At 36.9% G+C, this 17478-nt stretch overlaps 1 protein-coding gene across 3 annotated transcripts in view; it reads left to right on the top strand.

Moving 5' to 3' along the window:
* ankrd11 (ankyrin repeat domain 11) overlaps positions 1-17478 on the top strand; it is an 82099-nt gene that overhangs the window by 18654 nt on the left and 45967 nt on the right. For all 3 annotated transcript variants that reach the window (XM_041269016.1, XM_041269017.1, XM_041269018.1), the window contains exon 2: positions 360-434. The gene's annotated coding sequence lies outside the window, so the exon portion shown is untranslated. The remainder of the gene's footprint in view (positions 1-359; positions 435-17478) is intronic.

Raw genomic sequence — 17478 nt, forward strand, 5'->3', positions numbered from 1 at the left:
TGAAACAGTAGGGTAGGGGCAAGAATGTGACAAATCTCATTGTGGCACAGCTTGAGTTCCTGTGAAACCTTTATAGTCGTGCGACTTTAAATATGGTATTCCCAGCCACATGTATTAGACAAAGAACTCAGGGGTTACTATTTAAATTCAAGCAGAGAGCGTGTGGGGCACAGGCCTATATGGAAAATGTTTATAGATAAGCAGTGTCTACAGTACAGTAATGCCTGCATGAGGGCAGCCAGTTGAAACTGAAATGGGAAGAATGCTTGTTGACATTGTAGCAGAGTGCATTCAAAAGTGAAACTGGTTTCTCCAAGGTAATTTACCCTGACCCATTTTCCTTTTTATTTATTTTTCAGGATATTCATAACCACACCACTCCAGACATTTTGTTGGATATAATAGTCGCCCCACTGAAGACAACCATGGAATCGGTAAATGTATACAGTTTTTTTTTCTTTTCTTGCTGTCATTGTTGTTTTAAAGAGAGCTAGGAATATTTTTAAAGGTGGAGTTCAGTGCTGAAATGAATGTGTTTTATTTCTTTTTATTAAGATTTGGCTCTTGTGTTTTGAGTGTCTATGGAATGTTTTGATAAACAAGACTGGCTACATTCTGACTTGTATGATGGGTGATTAACTGGCTTCCTTCAAAAACACCCTGAGCATGCTGGTCTTTTGTCTTTTTCTTTTGTAGAAAAAGTTGTTGTTTATGGTCTAAAGTAGCTGGGCACTCTGTAGATACATGACTGAGGTGTTTTGTATTTTCGGTTTGATTTGTTCTTGGACCAGAACTCTACAGTATGTACCAGAATGCAGTGAAACATGTATATAATCTGCTCTCTAAGATTTACTGAGAAGTGTCTGGTGGTCTAATTTTTTAAAGGCAGAAAAGGACAGTCAAGTTTCTTTCCATTTACTTATGAGACTCTCTTAAAAAAATAAATAAAGCTTGGCTGGCAGGAATTTCACTCAGTTTCGCTGTGACTGCATAATGACACAGGTTTGATTTTAGAGAATTGAAATGAGCAGCCCTACTGTTTATCCACTCAGATGTTGTTCTTTTTTTTTTATTTGCATAAGCTGCCTACAAACCGTTTATCCACTGGATCAAATTAAGATGAGAACAGCAAAGAGTAATTATTGGTGTTATGCAGTCTAAGGCTTTCATATCAGGAAGCAGTGCATAGTGTAGGTATGAAGACTGTGTTCAAGACTTGTCTGTGGGATCTCAGTGTTTCACATTTCTGTTTTATATCAGACTGGCTTTCACTTACTGTTTAACTCATGCTGTAATCTGTTGTCCTGATTTTGTTGCATAACTGTATGAAAGGGTCTGCAGTTTGTATGCACCTGGGGACGTCTGCAGTGAAGAATAACTGCACTCATAAGAAAAGGCTACAATACATTTGGATAAGACCTGTAATAGTGTGGTATAGGAGAAGCCTGGCTGGTGCCCAGCTAGTGTCCTGTTTACAGTTTGTTTTGGTACAGTCTGGGCTTAAGCAGACCATACCGTGTGCTTTCTGCTTTTATATTCACTTGTAGAAACTGGGTCAGAGCTAAATCCTCTTCCTGTGGTGGTTTATTTAAAATTGTGTTACTTGTCTGCATGCAATTCAGTTCTCCTGAAATCCTGGTACAGTACTTGACACTTGTGCTAAGATTTAAAAAAAATACAAAAATGATCACAGTGTTTTTTTTAAACTGTCTTTCATTCCTCCCGCTAAGAACAAGCAAGGTCAAATTCCATTGATGCTGGCCTTGGAAGTAATCGGAATTTTCTATAGTCTTTCATTTCTGATCACATCTTTTGATAGCAAACAGCTGCTGTACTTTTGAACCTATTGTAGCATTCATCTTAGAATAGAATTGATTGCTAATTAGCCTTGTACAATTCATGTCTGGATTTGTACCTCCAGGGCAATCCGATGTAAACAGAGAGCTGAAATGTGGCTAATATTGGCTAGTTTGCATTGGCAACGTTTTGACTTCTCTCTTGTTCCAAAGATATTTTGATTCTTTGACTGTGTTATATTTATATTTGGGACTGTGTATTAATAATGTAATAATAATGCCAGTGAAATGTCTACTGATTAGCAGTAAACAGTCCAGCATCTTCAGTCTGAATAGCTGTTGGTGTGGATAAATGTTAAAATGTGTTTCGTTACATGTTTCTGCTTAACTGGGTTTAATCTACTACCTCTGCCGGTGTGAAATTTTCAGTGTGTGTTTTTGATTTGCCCCACATTGTTGCTTGTTTATAAATGTGTGCTGAAAATAAATGGAAGCCTTTGGAACTAGAACTTTAATCGCAATATACTCTTTAAATACTTTCATTTTTTTTCCCATTTTTGAGATCTTCAACACAAAGATCTGCTAAGTGTTTTCTGTTTTGCACAGAGTTCTACATTATTGAATAATTCTGTCATTAAAAGCCCAAATGCCTCCTATGTCATTGCTTTGTGTGGCATTCAGTCGTAACCTGTGTTTTTGTATCCGGTTCTGTCTGGATTACCAATTTGGTCTTTTCTGTCCAGCACTCCCTATCCTAACTTATTCTATTAATACATGGTCCATGAACTAACTCAATAGGGTGTTGCCATCACAGTAAATGATTACATTTGCAAAGGCAGAAAATCTTTTCAAATCAATGTGTGTAATTGAATGATTGGTAGCTGGAATAAAAGGGAGAGATGAATAGAAATTGAGTGCTGTTGCTGTTGACAGTGGTAAATGCACTGTCAGTCCATTTTAATTTTGTGTACAAACTGCCAGGTTTACCAGCTTTTATTTATTTCTATTTGAAGATTACATTTTTGCTATTTGAATGCAGTAATGAAGTTACAGTTTTTTGCTTGATACTATAATCTTTATACTATAACTAACTATTTATGTAAGCTACTTGCCCACATTTGGGGTTGAAATCCAGTGTTTGAACCTGGATGCGCGACTGGCGCTGAAGCTGTATACATTAAACGTGGTATAACTGTAGTTCGTACAACAGAGACAGTGCAGCTGAACTCAGCAGTAAGCTACTCATGCACCCTATCACAGTAAATACTAGCAACAAGAGGCAGGTACCCGTGCTTGCCTCTGGACCTGCTCGGAATGGTCATTTCCACCAACAGCCGCTTCAACCCCCCACCTCTCTTTTATTCTGAGCTTGCTCATCAGAAGGAGTCTCCACAGGGTCAAGGCTCTTTCGGTGGTGGCAGTGTGTTTTTTTTTAAATCGCTTTTGATGGCCGTTTTGCTGAATAGGATGAATAAGAGAGTGCGGCTAAATAGAATTGCACTGTATGGGCAGAGTCTACAAATATTCAGACCTCCCATGAGATTGACAATTATAAAAAAAAAAAAAAAGAACACCTGGCTGCATAGTAAAATGAACACCAATTCAATGCAGGCAGTCGGAACACAGTGTTCTCAGAGCAGACAAGAGAGAAAGAGCATACAATCAAGCAGAATCTCTCTCTATTTTGAGTACTGGGGTGTGCCGATGTTGTAATGATGAGCGAAGACCATTACATCAAATTTATAAGCTAACCACTGACCTAATTGTCCTAGCTGTTGTGGGACTGGGGTGGGGATACAGTAAGTGAACTCTTATATACAGGGGTGTGCAATTTTTGAAAAAAACTTGCCCATGGGACAAAATGCTACAAAAATCAACTTGTCCTTGTTAATTTACTTTTCCCACCTCCCTGTCGCACAAAACACACAAAGCAGAATATACGTTGTAGGATTTTGGTTTTATTTAACAGTGAATACATTGGTCAATCAATCAGTTGGTGATTTAGCAGTGGCGGATCTAGCCTTGTAGCTTGACTGGTTCACTAAATTGTTCAAGATGCACAAAAGGTTCCCTGTGACCCGACCGCACCTCAACAAATGCATAACATACTTTAAGGAAATGTTTTTATATATATATATATATATATATATATATATATATATATATATATATATATATATATAGATATATAGATAATATATTAGATAGATAGATACAGATATTTGCATTTCTATCATTAAATATATATTTGACAATATTCATGTTTTAATAGTTTCACAAATCCACGTTTTGTTTATTAAAGTTGACGCCATGTTTTATTAATCTTTTTGCTTTTTTATTCCATGCCATTGTCATTTCTTCACCATAAACAGTGTCCATCGACACTTTTTCATAAAGTAATAACATGAGGTTTACTTGTGCATTTTTATAGCTGAACAAAAGCAAACATACTGAAATTTAACTTTAAACACTTTGAATAAAGCAAAAGTGGAAGTGGCGTTGTCAAACGAAGGGGGGGAAAAAAACTCACTGTTTTGGTTCTTGTTTATAACATTTCACATGATAGTAAGTTGCAACAAAAAATATATGTAACATATACAATTTTATAAAAATCACTACGCAGCATTTCCAGCAAGTTGGGCATTGTTTAAGTGAGGCGTTTCAGAATGACGTGGTTGCCTTTTTTTCTATACCTTGAGATTCTGATTTATTTTTACTCTGACTGCAGATTACAGTTTTTGTGTTGGAGAGGAGAACTTTAGCCCAGAAAAGCACATGGGGTAGGCCAAGTTGCTGGAATAATTTGGTTGGAAGTAAGCTTTTTGTGGTTATGGAAGCGGTGATCTTCTGCTTTTTTTTTTTTTTAAAGTAATAAATTCCCGCAAGGGAATCTTAATTGGTCTTGCATTTAGGCCAGATTTTGGATTATGTTTTAAAATGTCATGTGACATTGTGCACTGATGAGCACATGGCAAGTTTATCATTTGAGTTTGACTGTTTTTAGTCGCCGTTCATATGGGAATTGCCCTGGCTTGCACCAACCAGCTATCCTTGGTTGTATGTTGTGAAGACCTTGCTTTTACTTTTTGTAGAAAAAAACAAAGGCAATACATAAGTTAAGTATTAAGTGTGAAATGCTGCTTTATTTTTTGCTGATCCAGGATTCAGATTCCATGATCTCCTAGCTCCCAGACCATGTAGTGCCATGCTGCTGTGGCATGCTGCTCTGCGATCTGTTCAGTAAAGTCAAGGTGCTTTGTGCTACTTGCTAGAATCCGGTGCTTGTTAACAGAAGTACGTGTGTGTGTGTGTGTGTGTGTGTGTGTGTGTGTGTGTGTGTGTATATATGTGTGTGTGTATATGTGTATATATATATATATATATATATATATATATATATATATATATATATATATATATAAAAATTTTGTTCACCAAACTTTTGTTTATGCAACATCAAGATTAAAAAGTGAAGCTGTCAAATCAACGTTTTGGTGCCGTGCCACCTTTTGGGATTTACCAAATATAGAAATCAGTGTTTTTTAAACTGACACTGAATACAGACAAATTAAAGAAAAGATACATTTCAGAAGTCTGAAGGGAAATAAAATGTACTGTTTGCAGTTAGAAAAAGACTCAGTCAGAAGTGTAATCCAAATGGATTCTTGCAGCTCTACCTGAAGGTTTCCAAAACCATACCTGAAACAGTTAAACCTGTTTGAGCTTCACCGGATCCAGGTGTTCCTGAATTACTGGGTTCAGAACGACAGCAATGCTTCTTCATGATGGTGCTTTCTGTTCCCCTTCTCCTCTTTTGGCTTTGATTTGCTACAGCTGGCCTGGAATAGATGCAGAATCAGTTTTGACTTGTATGCTGGAAAGACTTCATGCTTGGAATTGTAATTACATTAGTAAGATTTATTTTTTTTTTGTCTCGTTTTAAAGGTCCCATCTGGAGAAGCTGTTAAGTATGGATTATGCATTATTGTTTGAACAGTGTTTCTTTAAACAAAAAGAAAAAAAAAGGGTAAATATTGTATTGTTATACGAGACATGCCACACAGGAAGTAGATTTCCTTCGAAGCATCTGTTTTCTAGCTACTCTTGAAAGATCAGTTAAGCTGAAATAATTTTGTTTTTGTTTTTCAATAAAGAGCAACAGCATTTAGATAATTTAACATGGAGTTATGCCTACTTGATATTTTTCTTGTTAGTCTCCCAGTGTTCATATGCAGAAGTCTTGTTCCATTTGCTTTTATAATCCTGGTCGCTCAGCTGTGAGCCTGGATCTAGTTTCATCCCTTTGAAGTTGTGAATGGGAATTATTTAAGAGTATCAGTAGCCAAGTTCCTGGCTCCTAAAAATGCTAATTGAATACTGATAAGACTATCCCTTAAAGATTCCCCCTGCCCCCAGTGTTTGGCAACAGAAAACTAGGGAAACTAGTCAGGAAATTATTTCCAAACCTACCACTATGAAAGGGTCTTTATTATCTTTTAAGAAGGGAGCAGGCGATACTGAAATCAACTTGTTACTATTCAGCAGAGAGAAATGTCCAGTTAGCAACAGCTTGAGATGTTGACACCTTCAGTACTCCAGGGTATAGCCAGAGGAACAGATAAGGCAACAGATGGATTCCTTTTGTCTCGGCCCTTGCAGGAGGAGGGGAGTCTACCAAGCCCTATGGCTCTAGACAGGCTTTTTACTCTTGTGTGAGGATGTTCAGAAAAGCTCTGACAGTTTTGTGTAAAGCGTCGAAAAGGCACCCCAGTTTGATAAACAAGACCTGTCCTAAATACTAAATTTAAACCCTCTAATTATCTTATGCATGTCAGGGGTAACAAAAGGAAAGAACAGGATTTTGAGCCTTCATAGTTCTCCCTGGCAATTGAAACCTTTCTGAGCGAGGTGGCTTAGACAGCACTTAGCTGATAATTAATTGCAAGTGAAACTTAAGTTGATTGATCCTTTATTTGTTATAAAAGAAAGGTATCGCTGTCTTTCACAGTATGTTAAACGTTGTTTCCTTGCTTGGCTGCTATTTACTGTCTTTTAAATACACATTATGGTCTACATTGTTCTAAATAGGGAATGCAATTTCTAAATGCATTTATAAAGTGTGAAGTGTGGCAGATTTTGTTTATTAGTTTGGAACACTACATTAGTGTAGTGCTCCAAACTGTAATTCCACAGGATTTGTTTTAACTGCATACCTACCCAGCTGTAGAAACCATAAAGCCTAGTAATTATTTTCAATCTTGTATTTAAATCTCGCTGGTAATAGAGGTGTGCAATATAGCTCCAAAAATATATCATGATATTTTAGACGTTCAAGACGATATACAATTTTTATTTTTTGCAATTGTATGTTAAAATATAGAACAAAGTACTTTTAGAAGCTGCTTTTATATAACAGGCCCAAAATGCTTCTAATACAATTTAAATAATTTGATAAGCATAACATGCTTTCCTTTCCAAGGTTTTTCACATAGTAAAGCCATGAATGTTATCATAGTCAGTTACTTGCTCTTTATTGTTTTAACATATAAAAACAGAAACGTTGGGCAAGTAAATTTAATAAAATTTAAAAGAAAGTCATTTTTAATATAGCTAGTGTAGCGCGGCCCACCCTGGCAGGGCAAGTAACAGCGAAACAACACAATGCACTTGGTCTGTAGGCTGCTTTAGTACAACGGAATAGTAGCTCTAGTTAAACATACTCTAAATAACACAGACGGGTACATTCACATTGTTAATAAAATAAGATATGGCTTACCGTTAGCAAGTGAAGCCTGTGCCCAAAACACTGGAGTCTGTACATCGGGTACATCGAGCATCATTTAAATGAAACTTTTTAAAACTTTACCGTGACACCTGTTGACTTGACGTTCCGTAAAATCGAGTTCTCTAATTAAAATCTGAAAGTTTAGTGTAACACAAATATTAATATGTAGGCCTACTACCTATTGACCACCTTATGTTCAAATGGATCAGTCCAAAGCTTTATACTTTCAGTTCATGTTACGCACAAGATGAGGGTGGACCAAAAAAAAAAAAAAAAAGAAATGGAACGATATAATTTGTTTGCGAAGATATTGTTTTCCCCACAACCACCAGTATATCGGCCAACCCTATCTGGTAGTCATCCAGGATCAAAGGGCATATCTTAACTAGCCAGGGGATCAGGGAATGTGAAGTCTGGTTTTAAGTGCATCTATATATCGATTCTGATCTGCTGGGATATGAGGTGCTATGTGTTAAAATAGAAATAGGAAATGAGTCACTTGCCCTTGAGTAGACTTATTTGTTGATTCTTACAAATTACATTTTCTATAATCTCTGCGTATCTGTAGGCAGAGTTAATTATTGTCAACATTCCATTGCCTCTGTAGTATTGGTGTGCATAATTACAAAGCCTCAATTCTGATTTATTTTGTATTGAAGCGGTCTCCTCCTTTTAGTAATATAGAACATGTACTATTAATAGTCATTCATTTAGTCATCCTTGCCAAAATGTGCCAGTTTCATTGGATAATTCTTATGCAGGTATATTCCCAAAGGTTCCCTAATTTAAGCAGTCTGCAAGAAGTAGATATACCTGAATATGCTGTCATCACACCTGCTTCGGGTCATCTTTTGAAACAGCAGTAAAAACAAGCGTAGTATACAGAATCTCAAAATATAAATGTCTGAATATAGTTTATATAAAATTGAAAGTAGTTAATATATGATTATAATTTAAATGCAATACATTTGCAATGTTGTCATCTATTAACTTGGCTGGCTGTATCCCAGAATCCTCCTTGCCTCATCCCTTGGGCTTCAGCAGCTCATTGCAGTGATCTGCAGGCCAGCTGCATTCACATCACAGCGTCAGGTCTCCTGCCGGTACTCCAGCTTGAAGCTCTTCAGGGCCAGGAACTGATGAAAAAGCTACAGTAATACACACCTTTTGATAAAACCTGCTCAGGTAGAAGGATACATAAAGATTTTAGAGGATTGGACCAGAAGATTGTAGCATTGCTAGTTCTGACTCACCCACAGGTCCCCAGAAAGTGTGCTGTATTATTTAAATATTATCTTTGCTGTCATGCAACCACAGCCTCTCTACTCCCCACCACCACCTTGTTAAGCTCTGCCTGGCATCCAAACTGGATTTCAGAATCTTGTGATTTATGTAATATTCTGTTACTAAGTGGTAGCCTTCTTGTGACTTTAATATTGCACATTTTATTGCACTATTGGTAGGTATTGCACTCTATTACATCAGCCAGATGTATTACTTTGTTTTCAGCCATATGCTAGAACACCTCAGGATTTCAGACAACTGCCGTGACTGAAAAACATTCACTGAAGGCAAAATTGGCCAGTTTATTTCCACAGACATTTAGTTTAATATAATCTGTCTCTTCCATAATACAAAAAATCTGTTAATAAAGGAAATAACATTCAGCATTTTGTCAGAACTAGTATAGTAGAACTATTGCTTTCAGTAGAAATGAGCCCAATCAACATTTGTGAGAAATACTAGCCAACGTCGAACTCTAATATTGAATTCTGGCATGGGTGACTTGTGGTGTTAACTGTATCAAAAAGCCTGGGTAAAGACTTAATGCCAAGCATTTTTATAGGGCTCGCCAGCAACTAATATTTTATGTGGGCAACCAAGCATGGGTTGATGGTTTTCACCAGTGTTGTGGTTGAATTCTGATCAAGTGAAACTGTAACAAAGCAGTGAGACCATGAATACATAATTCCCAGCGAGTGTGTACTAAAGCCTAATTGTTGTCAAAGCCAATTATCCAACAACGTGATAAGTATATAATCAAAACTCAATTTCACCAATCCTTCTAGATTTTTAATTGAAGCATTTTAAGGCTTAACAAGCTTTAACTAGCATCCAAACCAAAGCCATATGATTTATCCCCAGAAAGGATCCAATTCACTCTTTTAAATAGAAGTTGTTGTTGCTGTTATGTGAACACCACAGCCCAGCCTGGTATCTGTAAAATCTGTCCGTGATCAGATTAAAAGTTTGTCGCCCACTAAACTTTAATACAAAATTGCTGCATGTGGCGCAGTATAAAAACAGCAGAAAATGAGTTTCAGCATAAAGTGAAACAAAAGCTGGATAGAAATACATCCAAAAGACCTCCAGTCGAAAAAGTTTGTCATTTTAATTTATTACGTTTCTTTTACTATTTCTCAATTCCGCAGTATTGAGTGTTTAATAGTTATGAATGAAATGCAGGCAGTAGGCACACATTTTGTAGATACAGTACATGCTTTTCTGGTTTAAAAAAGAAAAAAAAATGCAGCTTGTTGTCTCCATTTCTCTGTATACAATGCATGTTTCTATAGAAAAGTTTTGTGGATTACAAGTTTAAGGCAATCAGCTGACCATATTTATTCATCTATGATCACCTTGCCCACAAAGAATGAAAGGAAGGAAGCATCAATGTTGCTGCTGTTCAGCAAAGAAGCAATCGCATTAAAACAAAACAAAAAAAAAAAACCTTGATTTTTGTAGTCTGTTCCTATTGGCTAATAACAAGCCAACCTACGTTATGGCATTTGGAAAATACATCAGAATTTATCAAAACACCTGGTCAGTTTAGGACTTGTCTACCATTATTCTAAAATGGGAGTTCATTGTTAGATGTATGTGCACGTTAACTGAAAGGTTGTTTTTAAAATTTTAAAGCTTTTTGAAAGCAAGTAGTTTGACAGGATTTGGATTTGTGTTTTGAAAGTGTGTGTTTTTATATTGTATTTTCCTTAGCATTTAGATTTTTAGTGTTTTTTTTTTTTGTTCATATGGTTTCCTATAAAGTCCATATTGCTCTATTAATTCATTGTAACAGGTAAAATTGCCTAACAAGCTGAGGTTGTATGTTTACAGGAAACATTCTGTTTTATTGTTGGTTTGAAAAGTGTTAATGTTTAAAACTCAGCTGTTAGATCAGCACATCCTGCCTTCTTTCAGCAGATGAACACTTGTATAAGAAGCAAACATTATGTCCGTTAGACCAGTTCATCTTCAAAGACCACCTATAATAGGACCACCTGTTTACAGCAAGTGATTTGTATCATTCCTGTGTGTGTTCCCCATGTTTTCTGGTACGTACTGTATCGCTACACTGTGTGAATGCATTTTGAAAAATCATTTTGTTTCATAACCAGTATAGGAGTTGGCAAACTTTTCTTTGAGTCATGAGGGGTGACTTTTTTAGTTTTTGTTGGTTTGTCTTTGGGAGGTATGTGCTGCTGTTGCCGTAGTGATTTGCTCTTGTCCTTTATGTGGCCTTCTTGTGAGGGACAGTGAGTCTCCGCTAGTGAACTGTTTGTTTGACTGAGCTTTGTATCCTGGAATGGTGCATTTGTTACAAGTGAGTCTTCATCAAAGGTGGATTTGTTTACTAAAAAGTATTATCACACATGACACACATTTAAAAAAAAAAAAAAAAAAAAAAAAAAAAAAAAAAAAAGCATAAACAACTACCCGACACACAACTGCACTAGGCAACTAAACTTCACATTTTTGTTTGATAGGCTAAACAACTTTTTTTTTTTCCCAATCCTAATGTCAATCAAGCAATCAATCCATTCCATTATTTAACCAGTTTAAAAAAAGATAATATTTCAACTGCATAAAAGACAACATCATTAGTGCTCAGACGCGCACATGTTACATGTTTCAGTTTCACTTGCTTTAATGTTCTTATATGAAATGCGCTGAGTATTAAAGATCATACATTCAGTTTAGTTGACATTTAGCAACACACACAAGTCTACAAATGCTTGCTGAATGCCAATAAAGCTTTGTTGCAGTTCCTTGATGACCAAAGACACACAAATGCCTACAGATTATAAAATTGTATCACCTGCATAAAGGTGACTTTGGGAGTTACAGTATCAGTTGCCAATTGAATGTTGTTAATATAAATGGAAAATAAGTGGGCCAAGAATGTGTCCTTGCAGAACACCTTTTGTAACAGAATCCATTTGAGAAGCCAATGGATTAGACGCACGGTATGCGTTGATGAATATAACTCTGAAACCAAGCCAATGAGTTTTAACTGACCCCAGTCTCTTCAAGTCTGTTTATTAAAATAATGATACACTGTATCAAAGAAAAAGGTAAATCTATGCAAATAGCTGCACAAACTTATTTTATTTATTTTTTATTAATCAGAAGCATTGATGTCATTCATAACTTTAAAAGTAGCTGTGATTTATACCATGATGAGCCCAAAAACATTACTTTTCTGACAAAATACAATCGCTTGTATTCAAAGTAGTGGCTAAGTTCAGTAGTGCACTGTAGCATTCAGAAGTTTAATAGCTGTGTATATTTACAATATATTAATATTAACTAGCACACTGCAGTCTCTATGAAGAACAGATGACATTCTTCCCCACTCTGTGTATAATGTATAGGTTACGCAACAGGCTAACCTCTTTGTGTTGCCATGGTGATTGCATGGTAGATGTTTTTATACAGCCTCTGCATCTTCACTTGCTTGGTTGTGATAGGCATTGCTAACCAGTCCTGTATACGTGATCTGGAATGTTGTGATGCGGTTCTCTTTATATGACATAGGAAACAGGAGCAGAATGAGGCTATCGCATCTCCTGCAAGTCCAGCTGTATTTGATAAGGGAGCAGGTTAAGATTAAAATGTATTTTATTTTTCAAATACTTAATGGAGGTACATTTTTAAAGGTTTTTTTTTTTTTTTTTGTTGTGCAGTTCCTTTTAAAATATCAAGATTATTGGAGGGATCCCGAGTGGTGCATCCAGTAAAGGCGCTGCGTGTAGAGTGCAGGAATGCGCCCCATAGCCTGGATGTCGCCGGTTCAAGTCCAGGCTATTCCACTGCCGACCGTGGACGGGTGCTCCCAGGGGGCGGTGCATAATTGGCCGAGCACCGCCCAGGGGTGAGAGGGCTTAAATTAGCCAGGGAGTCCTCTGCTTACCGCGCACCAGTGACCCTTGTAGTCTGGTTGGGCTCTTGCGGGCTTGCCTGTAAGCTGCCCAGAACTACATTGTCCTCTGACTGTAGCTCTGAGGTGGCTGCATGGTGGGTCTGCAGTGTGAGAAGAAGTTGTCGGCTGACGACAGGTGCTTCGGAGGACAGCATGTGTTCGTCTTCGCTGCTCCCAAGTCAGCGTGGGAATGGTAGCGTTAAGCTGAGCCTAAAAATAATTGGCCCTTCTAAATTGGGAGAATAGCCAAAATTAAATTAATTAATAATTGGTCAGAAAAGGAAATCGATGAGTTGTGATGGGTGGGATATCCAGGCCTTAACTAGCAGGGGTTTTCGAACTATACAGACAAATAGCCATAATACTCAGTTGTAAGAAATACTAAATACAAACTTCAATGACTTCCTTTTGTTTGTGAATTTCAGTGAGTAGGTTCCAATTTCTTATCAAAGCAATTTTTTTTTTTTACCTTGGTTTACCATAGTATTTTTATATTGATTGATACAGTCAAGTAGTTGTGGTAGGAATATTTGTATTGCTAGTCCATCATATTCAATTGCTAAAATAGGATTATAAACTGACACCATTTTGACTGCAAATAATCCCAAAACTGAGCCCCAAGCAGGTAGACTTAACGGTTATAACTTTGTCAGTGCTTTAGAAAAGTTATATATCCCTCTATGGAGAATACTGTTCCCAACATTTTTTTTTTTTTTTTTCCCCTGGTTGTCCATCTGCGAGATTTTCATCTGAGCTACAAAGATCATATGTGCTGCAAGGTTTAGCTGGAAGTAAGCACTTCACATAACAAGCTTTGAGATAGTGGTGTTCTTTGCATCACGCAGTGTAACTGCAAAGGAGAGCAGAATAGCCAATTTGATCCCATCATCCACTGCTAAAACCTTTTGACCTCTTCACTGAAGACCCTCCTGATCATTAGATTTTTTTTCTAGGATCAATCAAGAGTATGAATGTAATAGGGATGTATATACAGTAAGTACATGTGTAGTTCCATAATTGACCTACTATTTCCAAGGTCTTTTTTTTTCTCATTTCAGTAGTCGCAGTTCCATTTTAGTTATTTTATTTTATAAAACTAGAACTTTAAGTCGACCTTCCAAAGGATCATTTCACAAATCAAATTATTATTGTTTCCATTGTTTTTCTGCTACTGTAGTGGGAAATTGCTTTCCTAACAGTATATTATTTCATATTAAGAGAGAATCTTACAGATGTCAAAGTTGTACCAATGTGCTCTATTTTTGTATGTTTTCAAGAGCCACAGAACCTCTAGCACGTGCTCTCTCGTGTTCTCATTTCAGTCAAGTCGTATTCTCTGCCTACAGACTGTTCCCGTGTTGCCTCGGCAACATCTTTTACTCCTCCTCCACCTTGGAGATGTGCCAGAGAAAAAGCAAAGGGAAGTTTGGGGGCATTCTCTCAAAGCACAGTGCTAAAGCTACTGTGTGAGAGAGTATGCTAAATTTACTGTAGCTCTGTAGGTCTGGACCAGTGATGTCATTGTCCAGTAGTGAAGTGGGATACTGCTGTGTGTTTGTTTTTGTTTTTTTTACAGAGCCTGCTGTCAGCTCTACAAACATTTCCAGAATGGTGGTGATTTGTCTGGATGCAGTACCGTATATTTAACATGAGTATATGTGTTCTGGTGTGCTTGAATATCAAAAGGGGCTTTCATGATGGGGATTGAGGATTTGTCTTTTAAATGAGCAGGCCTGTAATACTAGACTTGTCATGAATATATTCATAACAGTCTCAACCGATAATTGTTTATGAATCAGAGTACCTGCTGTACCTGGAGTTATCTATCTGCTAATGATAGAAATCAACATGGAAAATCAAACTGGTAACTCTGCATATTTTTTCAGTTTATTGAGTTGATAATTAAACAATATCAGTTTTTTTCTGCCAACCCGTGTCTGATTCTTAAATCTTATTTATAGATGAATCCAGTTTACATTAATTTTTGGATTCAAAACGATTGACTGCTTGTTCATGTAAATCTAGTAATTGTCTATCTTCTGGACTGGCATAAGGCAGTGCAATTGCAAACTGTTTTCTGCTTGATCACCACTCTTCTAGCCCAAAGCAATTTATGGAAAAGGTGATTTAAAAAAAAAACAAAGAAAAAAAACTGAAAGAACTTTTAAAATGTAAGGTGCACAGCAGTTTTTATAATCCACCTGCAATGTATGCATGGTACAGAACCTATAAAGGGACATGGTGTGAATTAAAAAAAGGTTAGTATATTGTGCGCACGAAATAGTGCTTAGTACTTGTAAGACGAGATTGTGGAAGCCTCATTTTGATTTTCTCTTTTTATAATTTCTCTGACACTGTCTTTGCAATACTATCATTTTGGTAGATGAGACATCATTTTACATTGCAGTTGCACCCACTTTCTGAGAACAAAAGCAGGATCGGGCTCGATCATCAATGTGTCTGTCCTAATAATAGCTCGCAAGTCACTGAGTTACACATGACTCAATTTATTCCTTATCGTGAACCTGGGGTAAAATAGCTTTCTCTTGCTAGTTTGTTTCAGGATTTGCGACTTAATTGTCTCTGATTTATCATGAACAAAAATAAGCATATACAGTATGTCCTCATTATACAGTACTTTACATCATACCACAATTCATAGCTCCTGAAGACTAATTCAAACTCAAATTACTCCTTTTGCTTTTGTAACCTGGTACAATGTTCCAGACAGTAAGATAATATATTTCGATGCAATAAATAATGCATTTGTGTTAAAATAGCATGAATCTAAAAGCACACTAGGTTTTGCATAGTTACGCCATGAGGAAAATGTAGTGATTTGTCTCCTAACCTATCCACCGAGGTGTCTGCTGCAGTCGGCAAGATATTAACTTGTGTGCACGATCGTATATATTCTTTTTTTCACAGTGTCTCTTTATGGATTCGTAGCATGGTATGTTTATTGCGCAATGTTTGGGTATGAGTGTAGTTACAGTAATTGACACAAAGTATTTTAATTGGGACAGAACATGTTAACCAAGTTCAAGGTCATTTATTTAGAAAAGGTTTTTGTGAGCTGTTCAACACACTCCTCTAAAATATATAAAATGCTTAAGAGAATACTTTTTGTAGTACTTCAGTAAGTAATCCTCTGATATGTGCTGCCTTGCCTTGGTCTTGTTGCCTGGAGACTGTTACTATGGCAAACCACAGCCAGCACTGTGTATTGAGCAATAAAACAGAACTTTGCTGTTTGAAACAGTGTTTATTAGTGTTTTGAGAGAGGCAGGCAGCTATTACAGAGCAGGTGTTGGCCGTGCCCTTCCTGGCGTTCATGCCTTCATGTGTGTTCAAAGTAGGCGCGCCAGCAAACAACTCGAAAAGCCTGTTTCGTAATAGTTGTTGACAACTATTACAAAACTATTGCTCCTTTTTGATACAGTAGTCTCAGTTTAAGACAACACCCCTCAAAATGATTTAACAGAATGGTGAAGCAACTCACTAGAAGGGAAAACCCCAAATTGCTTGGCGACTTGTATCTGATTTCAGGTTTTTTTCAGGAGCTTGAACAACTTTTTGCAGCACGAGAAACAGCGGTGCATTTCACCATTTGTTTGTCAGTTTGTAGTTATGAGGTGCACTTATGGAAATCAAAATACAGAACGAGGCAATGATATGATGGTGGTTCTGGAACGAATGAATAAACCAATCGGTGTGCCTCGACACTCCCACTATGACAAGCCACATTTAAGTAGATTTAAACCATTTTATGAATCATCAGGTTATAAAACAGTACTGTATCGGTTGTTTACAATCGCTAGCGGTGCTAAAAAGGTGTTATTTTAAACAAAGTTCCTGTTCCTTTAGGTGGATCATTTACACCTTCTCTTAGGAGGTGTTCTTGTACTCGGAGACTACTGTATTAACATAACTTTTTCAGTTGTATCCTAGTTCCTGTTTCATTGAAATGCATCTTGTGTTTACGTAGTTAATGTTTTACTAGGCCTAATTCATTATTGGCCAGAACACAGGCCTACTTTATTTGTGTAGTACTGTGTCCGCCTTTTAAGTTTTAGTGTACATGTTAAGTACAATGCTGGAACTGGTGGGGTTTTTTTTTCTTTTTTTTGTATATTGATTTACAGCACAACATGGTTCTCTAATTACTCAGCCTCTGTATGCAGATCAATCTGTTTTTAGAATTTGAGTTTGAATGCTGCACACTAGATTTCAGTAGGTATGCAAAAACTCTGTGCAGGGGTCAATCTAACCACAATGACAGACATTCGTTGTGCAGTTTTTGCAAATTGCTATGCAACGTGTTCCAATGATAGCATTTGCAAAGGTTTTATTTTCAGCCTGAAAAGAATGCAAGGCATTATGGTGGATTTAAAACCTATGAATGCTAATATTTCAGCACCCAAGGGGATTTTCTTCATATTTGCTTAAAAAAATGCAAGAACATATATTTATAGTTCACGCCCAACTGTTGCAAAACAGAAGATGTATAACTTGCAAAATGATTACTAATAATAGTAATCATAGAACATGTATACATATTATTGTTTTAATAAATGTAAAAAATGCTGGCGCTTGTATTCTCTGCGCCATGCTCTGCCTGCCTCCTGATCAGACATGCCTGGGGAGAGTTGCAGAGCTAAAAGCGGCTGCTTTGGTTTCAGCAGTAAAGGCAG

This window comes from Polyodon spathula, chromosome 13 (assembly GCF_017654505.1).
Source record: "Polyodon spathula isolate WHYD16114869_AA chromosome 13, ASM1765450v1, whole genome shotgun sequence".
NCBI lineage: Eukaryota > Metazoa > Chordata > Actinopteri > Acipenseriformes > Polyodontidae > Polyodon > Polyodon spathula.